At 44.5% G+C, this 26,658-nt stretch overlaps 1 protein-coding gene and 1 long non-coding RNA gene across 10 annotated transcripts in view; one reads left to right on the top strand and one right to left on the bottom strand.

Moving 5' to 3' along the window:
* The window catches only part of LOC105476237 (kirre like nephrin family adhesion molecule 3), a 579,748-nt gene that overhangs the window by 318,740 nt on the left and 234,350 nt on the right, over positions 1-26,658 (top strand). The gene's annotated exons all lie outside the window — the stretch shown is intronic.
* LOC105476236 (uncharacterized) overlaps positions 19,597-26,658 on the bottom strand; it is a 227,226-nt gene continuing 220,164 nt past the window's right edge. For both annotated transcript variants that reach the window (XR_011611277.1, XR_011611276.1), the window contains one exon: positions 19,597-26,564. This is a non-coding gene — a long non-coding RNA (uncharacterized lncRNA). The remainder of the gene's footprint in view (positions 26,565-26,658) is intronic.

The raw sequence follows: 26,658 nt of genomic DNA, 5'->3' as shown, positions 1-26,658 counted from the left end.
AACCAGCTGCCCCGTTCCTTTCTTTAGAGGTGTAAAATGACTAATGAATATCAAAGCAAAGCCATTAGGTGGCCTTTACAAGCTTCAGTACCTACCAGGATAACTGTAAGTCACACTGGGATCATAAATGCCTTCTCAGAAAGTACAGACAAAGGAGGAGACCGACCCAAATAAACGAATTTAATTCTAAGTGTCCTCTCTTATTTGATCATTAGTGAGTCAATTCTGACTGGCCCTGATAGGGGAAATTCATCAGAATCCTGAAGTGACACGTCAGCTGGATGAAATCATAGCATGGCAGGCACCGTGGACACCTATGGTTTCCCTAACACCCTCAGAACCCTGAGGCTTTGTGGAGGCATCGTGGAACCACTTTGGGTGTGTGGGGAAGCCACTTTAACCAGAAAGTTTTGCTTCGACGTGTTTGTATGTATCACTTCTCTGTTTCCATCGAATTTGTGATAAGGATTCTGCTGTTCAAAATACTAGCAATGTTGAAAGCCCCAATCTAGTCCAACTCCCTCTTTCAGAAGGGCAGAAAGGGGTCCAGCAAGCTCAGGGGCTTTCCCAGAAAGGGCACAGACATGGTGTCTGCAGCTTCCAGCCTGGCTCCTCCCACCATATTGAACACACCTCCTTCCCGTCAGCCCTGCACAGGGAGAGTCCAGTTCCAGGGCTCTTGGCAGGCTTGCCCAAGGTGCTCCCCCAAGATGCCATTCCACTGAGCAGGTGGCAGGTTCACAGCTGTCAGCAGATGAGACAGTGCCATGCTAAGCTGCCTTCAGAATGAAGGCGGGGCTGCCCAAAAACCCAAAACCAAACCCTGGGCCCTGGGTCCCACTACCCAGTAAGGGACCTCTGAGGCCACAGCCCATGACAGTCCCTGAAAGGGGACCTTGGCAGGAGTGACTCAGTGACCCCAGTAGGTGGACAGTAGGTGGACCTACGCATGTCTGGGGCCTGGCCAGGGTTTCAAGACAGCTTCCTGTTTCTACTCCATAAGCAGTTTGCATCCCAAAAGAGAGGAGGCTGCCAGGCCTACTGAATGGAGCCTAATTGGAGACATGCACTCCTCATAGACAAAAGGGCCGATATCAGCACACTGATTTTCAGCTCCCGTCCTTCAGACCCGTGTTCCTGAGGTCTCTGTGATCCCTGTGGTTCTGCCACCAATGCCCCGCCAATCATGAGCATTGATCGAACCCTTACTATGTGTCAGGCAATGTGCTGAGCGTCACGTGCCAAATCTCCTGTTATCCTCCTGCAGCTCTCCAAGATGGCTGCCCTTACTCTTCCCATTTTGCAGATAAGAAACAGAGGGTTACAGAAGTCTAGTGACTTTCCTAAAGTCCTGCAGAGACCCTCGGTGAAAGCAGTGGATGCCCAGACCCACTTCTCAGAGTTGGATGGGACCGTGTTTCCCTTTGTGGACCACAGCCATCTGGGGAGCTGTCCAGAGACACCATGGTGGATCCCACTTACTTGCAAACCATCAGACTATCCACACATTCTAATACTTCACAACCCCTACTCTACCTCCAGATTTGGTTCATGCCCTTGGAAGTAGCTCCCAGAACTCTTGTCACTCAATATATCCCACCTTTGGGGTCAGAAAATGTAGGTCATGATATTCATATAGTATGGATCAAAGGGCTTGACATTAATTCTTATCTCTAAAAAGATCTCACGGAAAGCTATCTGAAATTCTGTCGTGAACTCTGTTCTTTTTCTTTTTAAATCCTGAACATCAATCTCTCCCTGCTGAATTTTCTTAATATTACCAATACTCCTAAAGAGTAACAAAGTAGAGCCCTGTGCTGTGGCTCACACTTGTAATTGCAACACTTTGGGAGGCTGAGGCTGTAAGATCACTTGAGTTCAGGAGGTCAAAACCAGCCTAGGAAACATTGTGAGACCTCATCTCTACTAAAAATCAAAAAAATTAGCCAGGCATGGTGGTGCATGCCTGAAGTCCTAGCTAGTTGGGAGGCTGAGGTGGGAGGATCGCTTGAGCCCAGAGTAATTTAATGGCATCTTAGGGTGAATTACTTTACCAGATTTTCCATCCTCATAGAACAAGGGTCCCCAGACCCGGGGTACCTGTCCGCAGCCTTTTGGGAACCAGGCCACACAACAGGAGGTAAGCGGCAGGTGAGTGAGCATTGCCACCCGAACTCTGCCCCCTGTCAGATCAACAGAGGTGTTAGATTCTCGTAGGAGTGCCCGCGCTATGGTGAACTGTGCATGCAAGGGGTCTAGGATGTGTGCTTCTTATGAGAATCTAACTAGTGCCTGAAGATCTGCGATGGAACGGTTTCATCCAGAAACCACCCCTACCCAGGTCCAAGGAGAACTTGCCGTCCATGAAACCTGTCCCTGGTGCCAAAAAGGCTGGGGACCACTGTCTTTAAAAAATTGACAAAAGAGGCCGGGCGTGGTGGCTCACGTCTATAATCCCAGCACTTTGGGAGACCGAGGCAGGTGGATCACGAGGTCAGGAGATCGAGACCATCCCGGCTAACATGGTGAAACCCCGTCTCTACTAAAAATACAAAAAATTAGCAGGGCGTGGTGGCGGGCGCTGTAGTCCCAGTTACTCGGGAGGCTGAGGCAGGAGAATGGCGAGAACCCAGAAGGCAGAGCTTGCAGTGAGCCGATCGCGCCACTGCACTCCAGCCTGGGCAACAGAGCGAGACTCTGTCTCAAAAAAAAAAAAAAATTGACAAAAGAGCTCAGCACTCAGAGGTCATCACTCATTTGAGGGGAAAAAAGGCCTGGTAAAGGAATGGGACGGAAAAACAAATACTGATTGCACACCTACTCGGTATCACCAGGTTCATCTCACTTCATTCTCCCAGCAACCCTGGGAGGAGGAGATTATCATCCTCATTTTGCAGATGAGGAAATTGTGCTTCAGAGAGGATAGGTTACATGCTCAGTGTGACCCAGGCTAACCTAAAAGGAAGAGAGGGTGACTATGCATAGGAGAATGCATAGGAAGAAACACATTTAAGAAGTGTTTCAGCAATTGATTTCGAGTCCTGCAGAGCCCAAAGACCTAGTACACAGAATTCGTGCACATACTCCACAGCAGCTCTGTCATGCCCACTCTTCCTTCACCTAGGTCCTAAATATGACCTTTTCAGTGCTTACGGGAGGGAGAATATTTCACTGCTTTGCATCAAATAAAATACAACATAGAACTTTAAATCTGGAAATGAATATAAAGATGTAGTCCAGTCTTGACATCTGGTCTCCTGATTCCCAAACTCATCTGTTCTTTCTTCCTTCTGAATTGTGTGTAAAATCTGTTGCTGAAGAATTCTGAAAAATCTTTCTGTTGCATTATTTCATCTTCCTAAATGTACATTTGATTTTTTTGCAAAGTATTTTTGTCCTTCAGGACCTGGGATTCTGAAAAGGAGATTCCTCAGGAATACTGATCCAATATTATCAGCCTCATAGAACCCTGAAACAGAAGAGAATGGGAGTGGAATTAAAACTAAGAGAAATTCAATTAAACAAATATTTATTGATCACCTACTATACACAAGGCACCAGGCCAACTCCAGTGACAATAATTTGCAAATCTCAAGCACTAACCTCCAGTGCGGGCTTGATCTGGTGTGTGTGTGTGTGTGTGTGTGTCTGTCTGTCTGTCTGTATATACATTCCCAGGAGCACACACATGGACAGGTTATTACAGCCCGCCCCTCCAAGTCCTCCACTTTTCCTATGATGAACTGAAATGGATAAATCCCCATAAACTGCCTCCCTCATGAGCAACCTTGGAAATAAGTCCTATTTACAAATATTTCATCAGCCCACCTACCTCAAGCTTCATGCTCCCCTGATGACTGTAGGCAATAACATAAATAAAACTCAGAATGATTTCTCTCTCCTGCACATCAATCATCACTTTTTCTGGACAGGTAGGCAAGTGATTGGATGTAAGGCTACCCTGGAGGTGTGAAGGGAAGGTCTACAAATTCTGGACACAAAAACCCATTGCTTTTGTTCTTAGACTCTAGGCAGCCTATCTAGGGAACAAGTAAGCTGTATCCAGGCAGGTGACAAGGGGGACCTTTGGGAAGCTCCTGGCATTATTTCTCACATTTTGCCACCTGGGAGAGAGCTACAAGTCCCTTTAGTCATTGCTGCAGGAAAACGTTTTGACATGAACTCTCATACATCATGACGGAGGTTAGTTACCAAAATGCACACATTTGCCTTAGCCGGTTTCATTTACTACCCTTTAAATTATTTCTGAGCCTTGCAAATCTTGCTGTGACAGACAGAGCAGTGGGGGAAACCACTAAGTGTTCATTTTTCATATAATATATTCCAATCCTGTTAGGTCATGCTGCTGAAGGTAATATTTCTGGCATTCATTTAATGAAATTGACATTGATGAATGGTTAATTATACAAATTACATTCTTATTAAATCCCCTAGAATCAGTGCCTTAAAATTTCCTAGCTATGGGCTTCTTACGGTTGATACCTTTTTTTTTTTTTTCTCTAAGTGTCTCCTCTGTTGGCTGCTATAAGACTCATTCTGCATATTTTTCTTCCTCTAAAAAACTTTGAAAAGCATTAAAAATCCCCTAGTTAAGGCAATTACTCCAGATAAGTTAATCTTCCTGGGATGTTTAAACCCCAGTCCTTGCATATGTTTATTCTGACTTTTTTCCCCTCTCTAGATAATTCCTGCCCTAGAGGGCGTAAGAGGGAGAAGACTCTTCTACCTCCTGCTGAATAATGGTCTGAGGGGCTGGGAGGGGAGAGAGAATCAGCATGTGGCCAAGTCCCTCTGCTGGCTGCTGGCTATATATATATATATATATCTCCAGTAGAAGAGTTGATGAGCATTGGGCTAATGGGAGTGGATCAATAAGTGGTCCCTTGGATGCTAAGTACCATTAACTGGCACGTTTCCAAGAAAGCAGCCTATTTTATGCCTTTTCACTGAGGCTGGGAGGATGAATCAGATTCATTAAGAGATATTTTTTTTTCTGTTGCCCTCACTGTTCATGAAGGCAACCAATCTTTACTGAGCATCTGTTATATGGTCAGCACTGACTAGGCACCTCCAGGAATTAGAATAGTCTCAAGTAGTTCACACGTGTTTTGAGAAAATCATCTCAGAGAACAATTGCACACTTGGATTGTTTTCTTTAATGAGAAGAAGCAACGGAAGTGTGTCTGGGAGGACCAGGCCCAGGTTTCAAAGCCATGTTAACCTTGCTCCGAGTCTTCCAATGCCACGGAAAGAGAGGCTTCCTGCTTTGTACTCAAAAGTTGTGAGATGCACACAGGCTTAGACTGGTGGTCTTTTAACTCAGATTCTCTCTCTGGGACCTTTTCCCTTCACATACACTTCACTTTTGGGTCATCCAATTGACTGGGGCAAGTTAGGTTTGCTTAACTCATTTCAGCCCGGGCTATTTGTAGTGGGTTGAGGCAGGTAAAAACACGCAATTTCCAATCACCAGTAAGGCTGAATTTCACCTTATTTTAGTGGGTCATGTAGAAAAACTTCATGATTTATACTGAGTACTATTATGTCAACCAGACTTTAAGTAACACTCATTCCAGAGTTCAGTGTTGAGGTGAACTGTCTTCAAAGTCACAATATTATGATTCATAGTAATAATTCTCTAGTCAGAAAGACTTGGATTCAAATCTTAGCTTGCTATTTCCTGGAATAGGTGTGTGACCTTACACACTTAAACTCGTGTCCTCCTTTATAAAATAGAGGTCATAGTAGCTCCTTTAAAGGGAACATGTTTTGAAGCTTCAAAACGAACACAAAGCACTTAGCAAAGGACATGCACATGCTGCTCAATAAATGGAACCATTTAGATTATGTAGGCATGTTTCTCAGCTTCAAGGAACATAATGCCCTTCTATCTGTGGCTTAAACCATAAGGCTATATATTGTTTGCTTAACAAAATGTCCAGAAGTAGATGGCCCCAGGGTTGGGCTGCCAGCTGGGTGATGTAGTCATGAACCCAGGCTCTCCCTGGTGATTCTCCACCATCCATGGCATGTTACATGTTCATCCTCATGCTCACAAGATGGCAGCCCAAACTCAGGCATCAAATCCACATTCAGGAAGAAGGGGCAGAGGGCAGCACCAGCAGGTTCTCATAGTGTGCCTTGCCATTTTGTCAAAAAGCAAAGCATCTTTCCCAGAAACCGCTCAGCAGAGTTCTCTTTACATCTCATTTGTCAGAACTTGGCCAAATGCTCAGCATTTCAGGAGCAGGTGGGCAGGGGAGCAGGAAGTTGTGAGTGGCTTTTGAGTAGCTACATCATTATAATCGAATTCGACCTCAAACATTCTCATCCAAGCAAATGAGGTAAAGCCCAGCCGTCTTTCCTTTTGCTGATGAAAGGCCGTGTGGCCACCTCCACTGATACCCTCTCTTCACCACTCTCCTGCCAGAAGCCATGGCAATGGGTGAGACTGGGCAGTGGACAAAGGGTCCTTTTCTCCTCAAGTGTAATTAATTCTGTAAGATCACTCCCTTAGCAGCAGTTCTTATTAAACCTGCAAGGGATCTGACTCCACCATCATTTTTTTTGAGACAGAGTCTTGCTCCGTTGCCCAGGCTGGAGTACACTGGAGCGATCTCAGCTCACTGCAAGCTCCGCCTCCCAGGTTCGCGCCATTCTCCTGCCTCAGCCTCCCGAGTAGCTGGGACTACAGGCGCCCGCCACCAATCCCAGCTACTTTTTTGTATTTTTAGTAGAGACAGGGTTTCACTGTGTTAGCCAGGATGGTCTCAAATCTCCTGACCTCATGATCCACCCACCTCAGCCTCCCAAAGTGCTGGGATTACAGGTGTGAGCCACTGCGCCTGGCCCCTTCTCCACATCTTATCTCGGCCTCCAACTCCACACACCCATCTGTGCTGGAGTCAGCATGTGCAATCACATATTACTAGTTTTAATTGTATAGCAAGGGAGAAGATGGGAAATATTAATCAGGTGCTGCAAGCTCAGAGAGTGAGTGTAATAAATAGACTATTAAGTTAACCAAGTTTTCAGCTTCACTAGTGAAAGCTGCCATCTATCTTGTGTGGTTTTCTGCATGCTTCATTACCGCATATAACCATACTGAAAAAATATGCCTTATCCTTTATAATGAGATGATAAGTTCCCTGCAGTGGATGTAACAGGGCCCGATTCTGAAGCTCCATGAAGCTGGAGCCTGGGGATGGGGTGTGTCTCTGGGTGCCAGGGCTTGACACTGAGGCTGATGACAAGACAGGGCTTGGTGGTGACAACAGCCATAATCATCTGATTGGGCACATTCCCAGGGCAGCAGGTATCTGAGGGCTCAGGCCACTACCGCTTCCTCTGCCTGGTGGAGATGCAGTAAAACGGGAAGGTTCACTCCAAGCACTGGGCAAATGTGCGGTTGTTCCTGGAATTAGCTCTGTCCTGCCTTGGTCCAGGGGCTCCCCTGGACTCATTCTGGGAGGACTCACTCAGGCAAGCTGTTGGTGGATCTTTGTCTTCATGCCCCCCACCCCCGCCCCATTTCAGCACTTAGCACTGCAGCAGCTCAGTGAATGTTTGCAGCCAGACAGAGCTGGGTGCCCTCCCTGTTCAGCGTGCTTCCACTTACTGTCTCTGGGGCCTCTGACAAGTCATTTAACCTCTGAACCACAGCTCTCTCAACTGTAAAATGGGGTTGATAAGCCTAGCTTTCCAAAGAGATGGTGAGAATTAGAGGAGATAATAGATAGAAAAGCACCCAGACTATGCCAACATCCTTTCTCCAGAATGAAGATTCAGTTATTAGATGGGAACGTGAAATCCTAAAAAAGTTACAGTAGAAAGCACAATCTATGGCTCCATTTATATGAAATGTCCAAAATAGGGAAATCTATAGCCTCTCCTCATTAATCCATTAACCAGAAAGTAAATTAGTGGTTGCCTAAAACCCAGGATGATGGGGAGGGAGAGGCTGAGGCTAAGGGGACAGCTAAAAGTACAGGGTTTCTTTGGGGTGACAAAAAAAATGTTCTAAAATGGTCTGTGGTAGTGGTTGTGCATATCTGTGAATGGATTAAAAATCACTGAATTGTATACTTTAAATGGGCCATATGTGAACTATATCTTAACACAGCTGTTTAAAAAAAAATGTTGAGAGGCCAAGGCAGGAGGATCACTTGAGCCCAGGAGTTCAAGATCAGCCCTGGCAACATAGCAAGACCCTGTCTCTACAAAAAAAAATTCAAATATTAGCGTGGTATGGTAGTGCATGCCTGTAGTCCCAGCTACTTGGGAGGCTGAGGCAGGATGACTGCTTGAGCCTGGGAGATCGAGGCTGCAGTTACCTATGGCTGAGCCACTGTATACCAGCCCAGACGACAGAGGGAGACTCTGCCTCAAAAGAAAAAAAAAAAGATCAGCTCTAAATAAAAATAAAAAGTTGCAGTAGTAAAAACAGCACCACATGCTGCCATGGGAAACCCTGGGTCACACGTGGGACTCAGATGCATCTTTGGCCTAGGGAAGCCAAGACAGTTACCTCAAGTCCAGGCAAGGAGACTCCAGGGCCATGACTGAGTTTCTGAACCTGAGAACTCAAAGGTCCCTCAGAATACGCATTCACAGACTGCTATGGGAGGTTCTTTAAAGGACTCTCAGCATCTCCCCCCAACTCAAACAAAGCAAAACAATACATCTGCAGGTGCAAGTCTGAGAAACACTGGTCAAAGAGTAGCCTCAGTGTGGCCATCTGCAGAGCCAGCCCAGTGGCCCCGGGGAACTAGAGAGGCCCCAGGGTAGGAGAGAGTTCTAGCCTGAACTGAGATAGGACAGATGGGGCGGACTTCATCCAGGCTATGAAAGCATCTTCTCAGTCTCTGCCCTCCAAAAGCTTCTCTGCCTCAGCCTCGCCCTGAGAGTTTCCCTCATGATGGTTCTGTGCTTTCTTTCCCAGCTGATTTCATCTTTGCCCATGATATTTACCAGCACCTTGATGCTGATGACACCCCTGCTTGTAATCTCTAATGAAGTCTCTCTCCAGAGCTCTAGACCTACATGGACAAACAATGAAACACCTGAATGTACCCAAACCATTCGAAATTCAGTATGTCCCAAACTGGACCTGGCATCCTCTTCCTTTCTCAAACTTCTCCCTCCTACTGGATTTCTTATTCTGGGTGTTATCATCATCCATCCAGTTTCTCAAACCAAAAGCTTGGAATCATCAACACCTCCCTCTCCTTCTATCTTTCAGTCAACACGTTCATTCAATTCTGCCTATTAAACAGCTTCCTCTTCTCTGCTTGGATTACTGCTGTGGCCTCCTAAGTGGTCTCCAAGCTTCCAGTCTCTCCTCATTAATCCATTACCCATACAGCTGCTGAAGTGATCATTTCCCTGCTTCAAATGACTTCCCGTTGCCTACAAAATAAAGTTCAAATTCCTATGCTTGACTTACAAAACCTTTCATGAGCTGACCCTGTTAGTTCATCCTTTTTACTCCCTACTTCCACCATGGTTGGTTCCCAGTTATCCAGCAAGCAGGCTCTTTGTTCTTGGGAGTGGCAAAGACAGTAGGCACAATGTGGGGATGCCCCCACATTGCATGCAGGTGATTGACCTCTTGGTCTCCACCACCCCCAGATCCCCAGATAGAGAAAAATTATCTAATACTGCTGCCTGCAGGTTTCACTCCTATCATAGCAAACTTCACTCCCTACTACCCCACTCCATCTCTCAGCCCCACGTGAAAGCAGAGGTAAGCCAATGCTAAATGTTGTTCATGGTAACCTCAGTCCAAAGTTGTGGGCTTTTAAAATGTAAAATTGAGCCATAATTAATAACATGCCTGGTGCATAATCACAGAGGAAAGCAAGAAAGACCCAGCCCATTAGGTCAAACATGCTGAGTACTGTGGAATGTAGAAAACCATTTCTAAAGATATAAATAGTAGCTGGAAACATAGAAGGTCAGATCGTTGCCTCTGTTGGACTTGATTGTATGAGACTAGCGTGTAAAGGCTCCAATGCCAAGATGGTATGTTTAAGAGATAAATGAAACCAGCAGGAAGGGGTGGTGCTGACATCATTCTCCCCAGCATCTAAGAGGCCCTAAGAGTGGGGCCTGGCAGGCAGCAAGCTCCAAGGTGAAGGCCTTCCACAAACCCTGAACCAGGATGTGGCCCAGTAGAGAGAGTCAAGAGCCCCTTCCTCCTCTTGACGTGAGGCAGATCCCATCAGGTGCTTATTGGTTAACACGAGGTGCACTATGTCAGCTGGCTCCCCACTTTTCAGGTAAAAATAAAACTCACTACGCCATCCCCTCCAGCCATCCAAATGGCACAGACACCAGTAATATGTTTTTATGGCTAACCCAGGCTGAGGGACTAGTGGGAGCGTGCAGGGTAAGCACACTGGATTCTTAGAATCCATTGACTGTGACCAGCAATTAAGTAGAATTTAAAATTCTTAGCCCCTAAGAAAAGATGACAACTCAAAACCCCTGCCATCCGTCTCCACTAACTCCTCCAAATGTCCTTGTCATGAAATTTGGAAAAGAAAGGAAAAGAATCTCCTTTTGTAGGTCCCCAAGCAGTGCAAGGGCTGTTGGTGAATGTCAGTACTAGGGATGATTTCTTGCTTGGAATTAGGAAGGGAGATGGGCACTGGGCCACAGTGTCAGGATTCTGAGAGTAGCTGGGCAGGCTGTTGTTGATGCTGTATCTGACTGGGGACTGAGCAACAGTATTCTTCATCCTGTTGATCATCTTTACTGGCTCAAGCCCTTTGTTTATGCTACCTCTTCGTCTGGATGTCTTAGTATGAAATCAGGACTTATGAGAACAAGGTCTGGCACATAGCAGGTGTCAGTAAGTGCTTGCAAAAGCTATGAAAACCTGGACGGAGATCACCTAGTATGCCTTCAAAATCCCATCTCCCTGTGACATAAATTGGAGATGAATCTCACAGAGAGGCAGAAGATACAGTCTTTGAAGTCTTTTCCAAGCAACAGAATTCCCAAAACACTCATGAGAAAAGAAGAATCACCCTTGCCTTCTTTCTGTAACATTCCAGCAGAGCCAAATGGTTTCCAACGGAGATTCTAGGAGCATTGAAGATGAGAGCTTGAACGGGTCCTGGTCGTCCTCCGGCTCTCATGCAAATGTCCGTTGAAGACACCATGGCCCACAGGCAGTTAAAGGGTTACCCACATTACACAGTTAGCAGCAAAGCTATGACCAGAAGTAGCTTCATTTTCAGAGAAGTCTTCACATAGACGGGCCTTCCTGGCCTGTACTGAGCCCCGTACAGAGGGAGAACCCTCCACCCTTCCAGTAGTTTAACTCACGGAAAAACCCAAATGTGGAGGGAGGAAAATCTGTCCCGGTGTTTAGAGCTTCTTTCAATGCTTCTATGAGCAGGGCAAGGATTAATACATTTCTCAGTGGAGGAAGATCTTACAGACCCAACCTAGACTTTTTCCTTGATTAGGAGACTATTCCCCACACTCCTCCCTGTTCTGCTCCAGGACATCCCATGGAAGACGCATGTGTGATGAGTGAGGCCCTCAGCCCCCATTTATTTTTAATTCCCCAGTCCCTGTGCCAGCCCTGACTGTGGTGGTGAGTGAAAACACAGATGAATTTTGGAAACATGGTAAGAAGCAATTATGAATTCCTTGCCTTTAGGTGCTCCCTCCTTCCCCTTGGGCCCTGAAAATCAGCATAAATTCCTTGGTTAGGAGAAGCTATCAAAATACTATCCATCTGGATCCAATTTCCAGAGCTGCTGGGCTCCAAAGTGACCAGAGTTAAAGGTCTATCCATAAATTTTCCTCTTGGTGCCACCTGCCTGAGCCCAAACTCTGCCTGCAAGCCACCTGTCCTGACCAGATAACAGATGGGACCGGCTCAGATTCTGAACAAGCAGCACAATTCTCTCACTGACCCACCAACCTCTCTGCCCTTCCGAGCCAAGTGTGGCCTCGTTTCTTTGAACTTGGTTTATCTGATCATCTGCGTTCCTGTGTCTTTGCAGGTGTGGCTGTCTGAATTCACAGAATATGAACAATTTGCCCATCACCCAGCTCTGCTTTTCATTTGGTTATCCTAGCCCTCAACTGTATTCCTCCTTCCTGGCTCCAGCTCTACACCAGGGGACCATTTCTGTCTTTCATATTTTCCCCAGAGATGGAGGAGGGCCAGGAGATGAGGAAACTCAAGCCTATTTGTTATGCTACTTTCTACAATTTGATGGAGGGCAGATTACTGAAAACTGGCTTAAGAAATTTTGAAACTTGAGAAAAGGTTAACGCAAAGCAATTGAAACACTAATTCAAATACCAGTGAGGGAATTAGTTGGTTAATTAACTAGATTGTCAGTTTAGGTCCTTAACAAGTAAAGTAGGAACTCATTGGACATAGAAGAAAAGAGACTCCAACAGGTATCTGACTAGATAGCAAATTCCCTATGTACTCTTAGAGCTGTTGGTATTATTCTTTGTATCCTCCCAGCTCCATGCTGGGAACCGAGGACAAAGACTCAATATATGTATTTTTATTATACCCCACCACCATTACAGTATTGTACAGAATAGTTTCACGGCCTTAAAAACATCCCCTGTGCTTCATCTATTCAACCCTCTCCTGTGCCCACGCCCCTGGCAACTACTGCTTTTTTTCTATAGTTTTGCCTTTTCGAGTGTCATCTAAATGGAATCATACAATGTGTTTTTTTCAGACTGGCTTCTTTCACTTAGCAATATGTATCTAAGATTCATCCGTGTTGTGGCCTGATAGCTCATTTCTTTTTATTGCCCAATAGTATCCCACTATATGGATTTATAACAACTTTATGTGTAGTAAAGTGATGTCAGCACCACCCTGTCCTGCTGGTTTCATTTATCTCTTAAACATATCCTCCCAATGCTAGGGCCTTTATCTACACGCTAGTCTCATATAATCAAGTCTAACTGAGCCAATGATCTGACCTTTTATGTTTCCAGCTACTGTTCAAGTCTTTAGTAATAGATTTTTGCTATTCCACAGCACTCAGCATGTTTGACCTAACGGGCTTGGGCCTTTCTTGTTTTTCTCTGTGATTATGCACGGGGCATGCTATTAATTGTGGCTTGATTGTTTATTTAAAAATCCCAAGTTTATTAATCCATTCACCTACTGGAGAACATCTTGGTTGCTTCCAGTTTTGATGATCGCAAATCAAGATACTATAAACCTTCTCATGGAGGTTTTGGTGTGCACATAAGTTTTCATATCAGCTGGGTAAACACCTAGGAGTGCAATTACTTGATCATGTGGTAAAATTATGTTTAGCATTATAAGAAACTCTCAAACTATTTTCCAAAGTGGCTGTACCACTTTGCATTCCCAGCAGCAATGAATGAGAGCTCCTATTGCTCTATATACTTGCCAGTATCGTCAGCTTTTCTGGATTTTAGCCATTCTAAGAGGTGTGTAGAGGTATGTTGTAATTTCAATTTGCATTTCTCTAATGACAAAGGCTACGGAGCATCTTTTGATATGTTTCTTTGCCATCCGCATATCTTCTCTGGTGAAACGTCTGTTCAGATCTTTTGCCCATTTTTTAGTCGGACCATTATTGTTGGTGTAGAGGAAAGCAGTTAATTTTTTCTTCATTACAGACACAAGTTTGTATTTATCGTTCTTCATTCCATTCAGTAAAAGCTAAAATGTAGCCTCCAAGGGTGAGGCAACGTAGGCAGCTTACCATGGTTCTGACTTTCTATTGAAAAAATTAACTTCTGTTTATTCACCTTGTATCCTACAATCTTGCTGTATTGACTTATTAAGACTTTTCTTGTTGCTTCTTTGGGTTTTTTACATAGATAATTATGTTACCTGAGCATAAAGAGAGTTTTATTTCTTCCTTCCAAGTCTCTACACCTTTTATTTCTTTTACTTGTCTTATTGCGCTAAGCTAGGACTTCCAGTACAGGGTTTAATAGGAATGGTGAGAGCAGACATTCTCACCTTGTTCCAATCTTAGGACAAAAGCATTCAGTCTCTTACCATTAAGTATGATGTTAACTCTAGGTCTTTCTTATACTCTTTATGTTAAGTTAATGAAGTTCTCTTCTATTCCTAGTTATTTGATAGTTTTTATTATGAACAGGCATTAGATTTTGTCAAATGCTGATTTTTTTAAATCGTTATGCCTGCCATGTGGGGCATGGATTTTAGGGGGCAAGAAGAGAAACAGGGAGACCAGTTGGGAAGACTAATACAGAAGCCCAGGCAAGAGTTGATGAAGGCTTGGACTGAAATGGTGGCAGTGCAGAGAAGTGAACAGATTCTGGGTATATCTTGAAACAAGAGCCAACAGGACATGCTGGTGCGTGGAATGTGCTGGGAGGAGGAATGGGAAGAATCAGAGGAGACTGAGGCATGAGCTTGAGCAACAGGGTGGATGGTGCTGCAGTGCACTGACATGCTGAAGACTGAGAGAGAGACAGATATGCAGGGTGGGGCCTACAAGTCTGTTTTGGACATGGTACAGTTTTTGGTAACTATTAGACCTCCAAAAAAAGATTTAGGAAGACAGTTGAATTTACAAATCTTTAGCCCAAGGGATAGGTCAAGACTGGATTTATAATTTAAAAAGTCATCTGTATCTCAATGGTATTTAAAGCCTTGGAATTTCATGCAATACCTTGGGAGAAAAAGGTAAATGGAGAAGAGAGAAAAGCCCACAATGAAGCGCGGGAGTCCTCCAACATTTACTGGCTGACTGGGTAATCTGACTCGTGGGAGGGCTTGAATGAGTCAACCACAGTTAGCAAGTGTTCCGTGTGTGCTACTGAGATCTGTAGCCGTGCACTGGAAAAGATGTATTAGTCCGAACCAGGAGTTAAAAATCTAACCGCCCACAATTAAGCCGTTAAATACATAGATATTACAAGAATTAACTAAAGATATGGAAAGATTGGGGAATACATTCATGGGTTAAAAATACATGGGATTAAATAGGAAAAAGTTTTCTAGAGGACATGATCCAAGACCTGAGAACTAAAGGAGAGGCAAGTGTCTCAGGGAAGGAGGAAGACCTTGCACGCGTTTGAAATACCCTGAAGGAAAGCTTGACTCAGGGCCAGGATCACAGATCTAGAGACCCCTTTTACTTTCATTTTGTTCAATGGGTCTAACAACCCCAACACTAGTCACTAAAGGGAATTCCTGACAAAACAAACAAGTTGAAGATCCATATCCCAGAGAAGCAAAAAACCAAAGCAAAAACAAAACAAAGAGCAGACAAGTTGGGAGGCAGAAATCCTTTGATTAGCTCTGTACTAGCAAAGCTTTTACCAAGATTGTCAAAAAGGGATGAAAATTGGGATGGAAAGCCCTAATAGGTGACTAAAACTTCAGGTGTCACTGGAAACATGCATTCCCTCGTCCTAGACACTCTTATTCTCAGTGCACAGCACCCCAAAATGGGCAGGAAAGGAACGGTTCAAATTTTCTCAACCCTGCAATGACCAAATGCCTGTAGGAATAGATGCTTAGCAGCACACTCAGAGCCAGGCATCTAAAACGGAGCCAAACATTATTAAAAGCCCAGGTGAACCACCTAGGAGAACTGAACTTTTTTGAGAAAGAAGGAAAGAAAAGAAAAGAAAAGAAAAGAAAAGAAAAGAAAAGAAAAGAAAAGAAAGACCTGCCAACAGCTCTTTATAGATTTGAGACGGCAAATGGCATGCTATCCACTGGCTCCCAGCCACAGTGAAAACTGAGAGGGGGGCCTCTCTGTCATCCTATAGAAGCGGGAAGAAACTAATGAGGAAGAACAGGAGGAAAGGCCATCATTCCGGGTGCAGTTGACAGGGCTACTCTTCCCCAGGGGCAGCTCTCTAAGCTTAGACAGCCAATTGGACTGTGGGGAAAGGGAAGCCGTCTGGGGAGAGGAAAAGCCACCTCTCTTCTATAGCCAGGGTGTTTTATTCTGAATGGTTATGTTCCCCCAAATTCACATGCTAAAATTCTCACCTCCAAAGCCACGGTATTAGGAGGTGGGGCCTTTGGGAGGTGATTAGGTCATGAAAATGGAGTTCATGAATGGGATTAGTGCCTTTATGAAAGATGTCCAAGAAAGGCCCCTGGTCCCTTCCACGATGTGAGGACACAGAGAGAAGGCACTGCCTATGAAGAAGCCAACCCTCACCAGTCACCAAATCTGCCACCACCTTGATCTTGATCTTTCAGCCTCTAGAACTATAAGAAATAAATTACTGTTGTTTATAAACCACTCAGTTTATGGTGTTTTGTTATAGCCCAAAATGACTAAGACACAGGGGCTCAGCTATCAACCCCTTATGAGGTGCTGCAATTGCTCAGAGACAGAAGATTCCCAGATGTGAATCACTAAAGAGTGTGACCAAACAGCCTTGCCCCTTGCCCCAGAGAAAGAAGTTACAAGATTTTTCTCCAGGGTGCAAGAGCTCCAGGTAACTGCTTTGTCCCAAGATCAGAAAACACCAGCCTCCTCAGATCAGTCAGATCCATGGCCTTTTGTGCAGCATTCAGAGGATCATCCCACTCCTGCCCAAAGTGAAGACATTTCCCTAGATGTCACCGGCCTTTTTAGTTCTTAAATTAGTGCCCCTACACACACACTTCTCAAAAATGGAAGCTGTAAATATCCCAGATAAGGCCCCAAGAAGAGTCTCAGAATCCAGGTAGGGCAACCATTCAACTAAACCGACGTGAGTTGAGAGTGTGTCTGGGAACAGATTGTAGAAGAAATTGATTGCTGAGTCCAGTACAGCAAAGTAGAAGTTAGTATAGCCATGGTGCTCCAGAGAAAACAGAAGAGACAGCCCTTCTCTCCCTATTCTCCCCCGATCTTCCCTTCATCTCGTGTTGGGAGTCAAAAGTTCATCCTTAAAAACCCACTATTTTCTAGGCAATTCCCTTCTGCAAAACTCCATTAAACTCCTAGACTACACCTATGTGCAAACAGCCCAGCTCGTTTTAAAACCACATTATTGTTGTTCCAGCAGCCATTTCTAGGCAAGTAGTTTTGATCAGAAATGTTTGTCAAGCAACTCAGTATCCAACTGTGTGTGTACAGTACTTCTGAAAGATATTTGCAACTGGAAATTGTGTAGAGTTCAAGGGAATGGAAATGGACTTTTGCTGCGATTGAATTCATTAGCGGCACATTCTCTGATTGTTTGCTTTTTTTATTTCCTGTAACTCTTGACTTTCAAAGTTATTTACTGAGATGCTTTGTCCTCCATCATGGACTAGTCTGGAGCTTTTTTTCCTTTGTTTTTTTTTTTTTAACGTAAAGTGATATCTCTCCCTGAAATAAATTGTACAAAATGATGTAGAGTTCTTAGCAAATTAAAGTGCCTTGGTCAAAAAGCTCCCTAGTCACTCAAGCCTTTCCTTGGCTCCACATCAGGGATCTGAATCTTGTAGGACTAGGAAATGCTGACCCTGAGACTGTTGGCTAAGCCCTCTCATTCCCCAGGGACCTTTCAACAAACCTGTATCCATCCCAGACCCAAAATGAATGCACCTGCACCAGCAATGCTGCTTGATCAACACAGAAACTCAGTGACTGGCTCCTCAAAAGCATGGTCTTTTATTCTTCTGATGAAAGACCTCCTAGTCAACACAAATAAAAATGGGAAAAGCAAAAACCTCACCAGAGAGAAAAAGGGAGCTGTGTTTAACCCTACGTGTTCCTATCATGCAGTAAGAAAATAAGACAAGTTGGTAAAGAGACTCGACAACCAGGCAGCACAAATCACTGATATTGTTTTCCTTGTGCCATGTGAGAAAAAATGTTTCTTCATTGTTTCTGTGTGAAGGAAATGGGTTATTGTTCAATAAACTTGGCTGTAACTTTCTTATCATTAGATTTCTCCCTTCTTGGTAAACTCTTAGAAGGCTCAGCAATCCTCTAAGAGCTCTAATGGTAGTTGGCCCTCTATTTTTCAGGAACTGGTTAGACAGTTGGTGGATTACCTCCACTTTTTCTTTCTCCCCTTTCCCTGGTGCTTAAGCACTTCCTTGCTCACTCACATCCCTGCAGAAAGAGGAACTGGTGCCTGGACAAGAGGTAAAACCCAAGGCTGTCCATTATAGATACAGGGAGGAGGATGACAAGAAAACCTGAAATAACTTGCCACATGAGAATTGCATTCCAAGAATCCACACTTTTCCTGCTGAACCAAGATCCTGCTGTACATATTTGGTAATGCTTAATGGTTCCTCAACTTCGATGACACAGACAGTCCAGTAGGCAAGTGGTTCTGAACCATGGATGCAAATCAGAATCTCTGAGCAGCACCTTCAGAATAAAAAGGTCCAGATCATAATTCCAGGCATTCTGATTCAGTAATAGCAACAACGCTTTAGACTGACACGGTGTAAGTATAAATTACTCTAAGCTTTGTATATATTTTTACCTCATGTCATCCTCACAATGGCACAAGGTGATGGGTCTATTATGATTCCCATTTTACAAGTGAAAAAACGAATGCACATAGAGATTAAGAAACCTTCCTGAGGTCACACAGTTAAGTGTTGCAGGCAGACCTCAAGGCCACATAGCATGTTTTCAAAGTCTATGCTCTTCACCAATGGGGCTGCAGCACGTGCCTCAGTCCACTTGGGCTGTAGTAACAAACAATCTTAGACTGAACAACAGAAATGTATTTCTCACCATTCTGGAGGTGGAGAAGTCAAAGATCAAGGTGCTGGCAGATCTGATGTCTGGGCCGGACCCGCCTCCTGGTTCATAGACGGCACCTTCTTTCTCTGTCCTCACATGGTGGAAGACGGCAGCTCTCTGGGGCCTCTTTTACAAGGGCACTAATTTCATTCATGAGGGTTCCACCCTCATGCCCTAATCACCTCCCGAAGGCCCCACTTCCTAATAGTATCACTTCAGGGGTAAGGATTTCAACACATGAATTTTGGAGAAACACAAACATTCAGACTATGACAGCATGTTCTCATTGAAATGCCTCCTGAAACACATACCTGGCGAAGAGCCACAGTACTCAATCTTATTTTAAATATTCTTATAGTAGAATTTTTCCCCTCAGAGCTGGCAGTCTCAGTGACAAAACACACGTGTGGCACAAACAGAATGTGTGAACTGCATCATCCTGCAGACACCATTCCCAGACTATTAGCTGTGTTTGGGTTTTCTTTTTAATGGGCTCTGTTTTTCTACATATAGACGGTTTTATCAGTAACAGTGTTGAGCCTCACCTCAGGCAGGTGAAAGAAAATCTACAACAATTTTTTTAAAATTTATAAGGAACTACCATGTGATCTGCCCTGCACTTAGCATAGAGGATACAAGCTGGATAAAGTAGAGTATCTGCTCATTGTGAGAAGCGAAAGAACGCACTCCAAAATAATCTTCATGTTATGAATAATATGTGGAAGGCTGCAGAGTAAGAGCACAGTTCATTCTGCCTGGAGGGGACAGGTTGGTGGCTTTCACTCTGGACACTGTAGAATGAGCTCCAGCTACCTGTGGGTGAGGCAGAAGCGCACCCCTAAGGGCACAAGAAGTTCATAGATGAGGAAGTAGTGCCATGAGGCTGCAGCCAGGGATAGAAAGGAAACTGTCTCTATGAGATGTCATTGAACCAGCCTCCCAGGACCCTGAAACAAGGACCCCAGTTTCCTAGATGTCCCACAGCCCAGAGAACAACAGTGGCCATCTCCAAGAGAGTACTGGCTTTGGCATGCAGGAAGGGCACATCGGAGCTGGTAACAATGGTGATCCTCTGGGCAGCTCTGCTATAGAAATGATCCCAAGAGGTGAGGCCTGAACTTCTTCATCCCTTTCAGTATCCCCAGTTCCAACAGAAAATCCATGCCTTCCCTGCACCTGAGATTGCTCTAGCCCAGTACGACAGCTGTTTCATTTAAAGTAGGCAGGTGGGAGGAGGGAGGTGCTTCTCAATACTGGAAAGTCCGTGTCCGCGAGGCCTCACCAGACTTCACTCTCTGCCCCTGCGTGCCTCCTCTCTTACTCTTGCCCTGCCTGTCATGTAGGACAAGGATAGGTTCTGTGTGATCCTCTTTGTACTTTGCCTGCTCTACATAATAGGTGCTGGGATGATGATCATAATGATGGTTTAAAAAAAAATGCTAATGGCCCCAGCAAAAGCCTGAAACCTCACTCTGATCCTCAGAATGGTAATAGAGGATGGGAGGTGCATTATGGATATTCCCACTCAACTTGCTCTAAACAGCTCCAGTATTAATGGAAATTTTAATGAAAAACTAAGCCTCTATTAGGTTGCCATGCAGAATTCCCACAACATGCAGAGTCTGGTTAATTTCCCTTGTGCCGGGGGCCACAGGCTCAAAAGCACAGACACACACACTCTCAGGAAAATTCCTTCCAATCTCCAGACCTTGTGCTTTCCCCTGCTAGCCCAACTCTAGGGCTTTACAGGACTGGGGCAGCTCTCCCATGCTTATAGTCAGAGCAGGCCCTGTGGCACTTCAGTGAAAATTAATTCCTCGTTCCCTGTCTTTCTTGCTCAGCGATCATGAATTGCCAGAGAGCTCCAAAGGGAGCCTCCAAGTCTCTCACTCTCCTTTTGTCGCTCAGATGAAATCTGTAACTCGCTCCAGGATGCAATGGGTTCAGAGGCTACAAATCTAAGGGCCTAGGGATTGTGCCTCCCCCTTGCTAGACTCCCCTGACATGTCATGTGCCACTTCCCTGGGAACCTGCCATCCCCAGCTATTTGTACATTTTCCAGGAGAGCACAGAAGCATACACTTCCATGAGATGTTTTAAATATGACAAGTGGATCCCTCTCCCTGTGTGGTAGAAACCAGCACCACGTTAGAGAAAACCAGGAATCGTAGGAGATAAACCATCAAAAGCTTTGTCTTGTTAAAGCCAGACATTGTAATCCCAGCACTTTGGGAGGCTGAGGCAAGCAGATCATGAGGTCAGAACACCAAGACCATTCTGGCTAATACAGTGAAACCCCGTCTCTAATAAATACACAAAAAAGTAGCTGGGTATGGTGGCAGGCGCCTGTAGTCCCAGCTACTCAGGAGGCTGAGGCAGGAGAATCACTTGACCCCGGGAGGCGGAGGTTGCAGTGAGCCAAGATCATGTCACTGCACTCCAGCCTGGGCGACCCCGTCTCATATAAATAAATAAATAAATAAATAAATAAATAAATAAGCCAGACACGATATCAAAACTTCCCCCACATCCCCCTCCTGCCTCTCACACTCCACACTCCCCATGCTCATCAATCCCATGTGTGGAGATGCCCTGCACTCTTCTTGCTGGTTCTTCCCTTGCCAAGACTGGGCAGTATTACTGACATCTGCTTTTCCACAGTATTTCTGCCAGAAGGGACAGTGGACAGGGAGTATGGATTCCTGGCTCCAGTTCTGAGTAGAAATACACGAGTAAGAAGTAGAGAGATGGAGCAAAGAAAAAAGAAAGGACTTTGGAAAAAGTAAAATCCTACACTCTAGAAAGCTAATGCTGAGAACCCATTTGAAGTTGGGGTGACCCACTGGTTCTCTTCTTTTTCTGCCCCCATGTGACTTTCTTGTCACATCACACAATGTGCTTTGCTATCTCCAACTGCTAGGATTTGAATGTTTTTGACTCCTCCAAAATTCATATTGAAACCTAATTGCCTCCAAAATTCAGGTGTTGCCAACGTGACAGTATTGAGAGGTGGGGCTCTAAGAGGTGATTAGGCTATAAGACCTCCTTCCTTATTAATGGGATTAATGCCCTTATGCAAGGGGTCTCATGCAGTGTTTGGCTAACTTATTCTAGCTTGCCTTCCACCTTCTGCATATGAGGATACAGCAAGGCTCTCACCAGAACAGATGCCAGTGCTTTGATCTTGCACTTCCCAGCCTCTAGAACTGTAAGAAATAAATTTCTGTTATTTATAAGTTACCCACTCTCAGGTACTCTGTGACAGCAGCACGAAGGAACTAAGACACTAAGATTCCCAGTGCACAGCTTTCATAAGCCTCTAGTGCTCTCCAAGAGGCCTGGCCCCGTTTTCTGGTTTCTTTGATGGTCAATGGGCAGACTCCCTAAAGTCATTTACAATTGTTATGGTAATGGGCTGTTAGTCATAGCAATGCGTTTTTCCTTTTATGGGTCCCTAATGCTGCAGTTCAGCAGTTGCCTGACTCCTCCGTGACTGGCGATAGAAACACCACTGTGCCCTGGGTGACACACTTTTCATGAGGTAGACTGAGCATATTTCAGACCCTGGTTGAATAAAAACTATTAGGGGAAAATCAATCTTATTCCTCTCCTCTCAATGGGCATTTTGGCTCTCTCCTTTTTTCTCCTTTTCCTTCATTCCTTTTTACCTACACCCCATCTCCCACAGTCATTTATTTCCTGGCATAATGTAAAGAGGAACAATGTTGTTTCAAAGGCTGTATTTGATCTTCAACTTTGTGAACTGAGTCAGAGCCTCCTGTTTTCCCTCATACCACTAAAGAGGCTTTAGCTCAGGCTATCTCAACCCTGCTTGCAAGTAAAATCTCCTAGGTGATTTAAAAATTTTTTCATACTGGGGACCCACCCCCGACCAATTAAATCAGAGTATTTGGGGCTGGAGTCTGGGTATCCATAGTTTTCTAGCTCCCCCAGGTGATTCTAATGTGCAGCCAATCATGAGCACCACTGTGTCTAGTGCCATATCTGAAGCTATAGACAGCCGTCCTCAGAAACCCATCCTGGAAATCTTCACAGTTTATGTCCTCTGGTTTTGATTAGGGGTGTGCCCAGGGAGTTGACTGGGCACAAATGAAATCAGCAGACCCTCTAGCTATTAGCGACACATAGAAAGGACTCCGTGAGCACAGATTAACCCTAGACACAGGCTTTCTGACCTTCTTGAGCAATGTACCTCCTTCTTCAATCATCCTTCAGCCCAGGTGATTCATCTCTCATCATTATTTGGGACAGAACACAGAATTGTAAAAGTTGTAGGGAACTTCTCTCATTCTTCTTGCAAAACACAGCTGGTGAGATTGTCTGACAATAATATCTGTTCTCTTTGTGATAAACAACACACAACCAAACAATATGTATCAGAAACTCACACAAGGCATGACCCTCTGCTAGTTGCTATTTTTCCTGAGAGACACTGTCTGTGCCATCTGGGAGCTTATGTCATAAGAAAAATGACACCATCCAAAACATGGTTACCCAGAAGGCAGTTACAACATTGTGCTTTCTATTTTCCTTTTTTCTTCTTATGTTTTGGTTTTAAGATCTATTCGGGGTATTTCACCAAGATGTTATATGACAGAAGACACTGGCCAAGACACATAAACATCAGTGGTTTCTTTAGAGACTAGGTTTCTGTAAAGACTTACTCTTTCCAAGCCTTTCATCTGGCCTCAGATGATCTCCCCATTGGCCTCTATCTCATCCTCACTTTGCAAAAGTCAAAGCAAAACGCAGTTGTTTGCCAAGCCTCTATCCCCTATAGCTTCCAGGATGGTGTTAATATACAGCCCAGGGAAAACCATATTGCATCTTTTATTGGTCTTGGAATGGCTTCATCCTTTACCAACCAAGCCTCATCTTTCTCAGAGTCAGTGCATGCTCTAGCTGTGGGACAGTTTTATGGTTTACTGACTTGGCAATCAATGTGACACGCTGAACAAGATTGCTTCTCTGGCCTGAGAATGGTCAGGTCGTCCTTAAAAGTTTGCTCTCCCAATGGGCATTCAACCTGACATTTCCAGCCATTTACTTGGCTCTCTCAGGGAGCCTGTATTATACAGGCAATGGGTTCCTTTCCTGGAAACAGTCCAAGACACACAGTCAGTTCTCAATTAGCCATGCTAATGGAAGTAAGCAGCAGTGCAGACGATCCAAAATAGCAGATTATCTGAAAATCATTTTTACTGGCTTTGGAACAAATGCAATGATGCAGTGCACATCAGTGTGCACATGTGCATACATCTCAGCAGTATCGTGTTTTCCATGGATTGTCTGTGTCTTATGTGTATTAGAGTTTGCATTCTCTGAGGTGTCATCCTTTGGAAGTGAAAGTAAGCATCCCAACTGCATCCCAAGTGACAGAGAAGCCAGAAGGGAGTAAAAGTGCTCCCCGGGGTATTTGCAGAGGCAATGGAGAAGGTCATGGAGCACTATTTCAATAGTCCTATGGGCACCACTGGCCTCACAGTTCTCTTACCCCAAAGGGCCCACTTTGCCCTTCACATACCCTGGCATTGGCTGGTGCCCACTGTCTGCCCCAGATCCTAGCAGGGCTATCGGTAGGTCTCCAAGCCACTCTACAGGCTGTGCAGTTGTCCCTGCTTAGCAGCAACCCCAAATTTTTATCATGCTTTTCAAGACTAGAATGCCACCTACAGGGTGGAGCTTGTCAGATGCTCTTATACAGTAAGCACCAGGCCACCTCCAGCCTTCTGTAGATGTTTTCTGCAAGTTTTTGAGTTGCCTCTAAAGGCACCACTTAGTAGTATGCTTCTCAAACTTTATTGAACATAAGAATCACCCATGAGCTTGATTTAATTGCAAATTCCTAGGCCGTACTCATAGAAATTCCAGTTCAGTTGGCTGGGACATGTTCCTTGAATTTGCGTTGTTGTCAAGCACATCAGCCCATGGAAAGCATCCTTTGAGAAGCTGTTTAGAGAGTCATTCAGACTCTGCTTCTGATCTGACTTCGGGCAGCATCTTGAGTGAAGGTGAACGTTCGCCTTTTCATGGCCTTTAATCCTCCACAAACCACTCTTTTTTGTCCAAGACCTATGTGTGATGGGCCAGTACAGACCAAAGGATGTTGGCATGCAGGGTGGGACGGTCTTTACCAGGCAGGCTGGGCAAAGTAACTAGACACTTGGACCAGTGTGCCTTCCTCCCAGCCTGACTCTATTCAGAAATTCCTGGGCAACCCACAAGTCACAGGCTTCTTAGAAGATATAATAATAACTAATAGTATAACTCCTATTTTTTTAGTGCTTACTCAGTGGCATTATGGTAAGTGTTCCATGTGAATTTTCTCATTGAATTCTCTTAATCCTATGAGGTGTCACTCTCATTTTGGGGGGCCAATGGAGAGCTATCTCAGCCTTTGTAGATCTAGTTTTAAAATAAGAGAAAAAAATAAATAAACTTACCATGTCTGAGATTCTTGAAGAAAAGACAGCATGTAAAGCAGCTAATCATTATTAATATTCATTACTATATCCTTGCAGGCAAGAGGAAAAATGTATGATTTTTCTGTAGTTTTCTAAGAAGTGGTTCAGACTAGAGCAATTAGCTAACCAATTGACCAGTCTAAATGGTTTCCTGTGATTTCTCTTGACGGATGCCCACTGGCCTCTTCTCCTTGTGAGATAGAAGGGTTAGGTCCATCCAACAGCTGTGACCAGTTGCCTAAAATGGGGTTGTCACTTTGGACAACTTCCCATGCTCCAAAGATCAGGGTGGACAAAGTAACAAGTCCGATTGTTTATGTGGTCATTGACTTTCTAAAATAAGCAGTAAGATTCATGGTTACATAAAGGACTCTACTTTCAGTAGATTAACCAAATGTCAGTCTTGCAGAATCAAGCAGGGTCTAGTGGGTGGAAAAAAAGCCTAGAGGCAACAAGAAGGAGAAGTTGTTGACATGGCACCTTAAAGACAAAGAGAAGGTCTTAACGAGATGCGAATCCCATTCAGGAAAGTTCTCCACATCAGTAATTAAAGTATATCCAGCAATGTAGGGCTGGCAAAGTATAAAAGATCAATAGGTTAAATACTTTATGTTGTTTAATCAGATACTTAGCACAAATCAAATATTACCTTACTGAGGTTACTAGGCTAAATGAGGGCACTGCAGCGGTGAACATTCATTACTGAGACACCAATGGATCATGAAAATAGCAAGGTACATCTGAGTTACCTCCAGCCCTGAGATGAAGTATAAGGAGGCCAGAAAGCCTTTAGTCACTGCATTTAGCACAGTCACTGCATCTGTGCTTTTTCTTTAGGAGTGGCTTAGGAAGTTGGGGTTATGAGTTTCCCTAGATAATTAAGTATACCAAGTCTTGAAAGGTATAAAAATAACCATCTCCTCAAAGCTGGATATACTCACTGGCATGCAAAAATGATGTAGATATCCACATTATTTGAGATCATCAAAAGCTTCCTTATTCTTCTTGTATGACAATAACTACTTGTTATTCCATGCATTACCACTACAAACATGGCAGCATTTGGGTATTGAAGCTGCGAGTCTTAAAGAGAAGAGATTCAAAGGAGGAGGAGGGGGCTAACTCGACTCCTCCAGAAATGGGAGAGCTGTGACAGACACAAAGGGATGGGGTGAGCCCCAGGCTTTGGCAACGCCATCTTCTGTGTGAAGCTGGTGGGATCCTTGAGGAGAGCTCTATGGACTGGTCATGAATTGTGCTCTGCCGGCCTGGATGGTCTTGATCTGGTCAAATTACCTTCTTGTCTCTTCCAGTAGATAGTAGTAAAGCCTGATTGGAATTTCTCTGAAAACTAAGGGGAAGCAAAAGGGGAAAAAGTCACAGAACTACAAAAGCATTGCAGCGACTGAACACAGCACAGGTTTCTACATGGACACAATCAGAGT

Source organism: Macaca nemestrina, chromosome 12 (assembly GCF_043159975.1).
Source record: "Macaca nemestrina isolate mMacNem1 chromosome 12, mMacNem.hap1, whole genome shotgun sequence".
NCBI lineage: Eukaryota > Metazoa > Chordata > Mammalia > Primates > Cercopithecidae > Macaca > Macaca nemestrina.
This window is presented reverse-complemented; position numbering and strand designations above follow the sequence as displayed.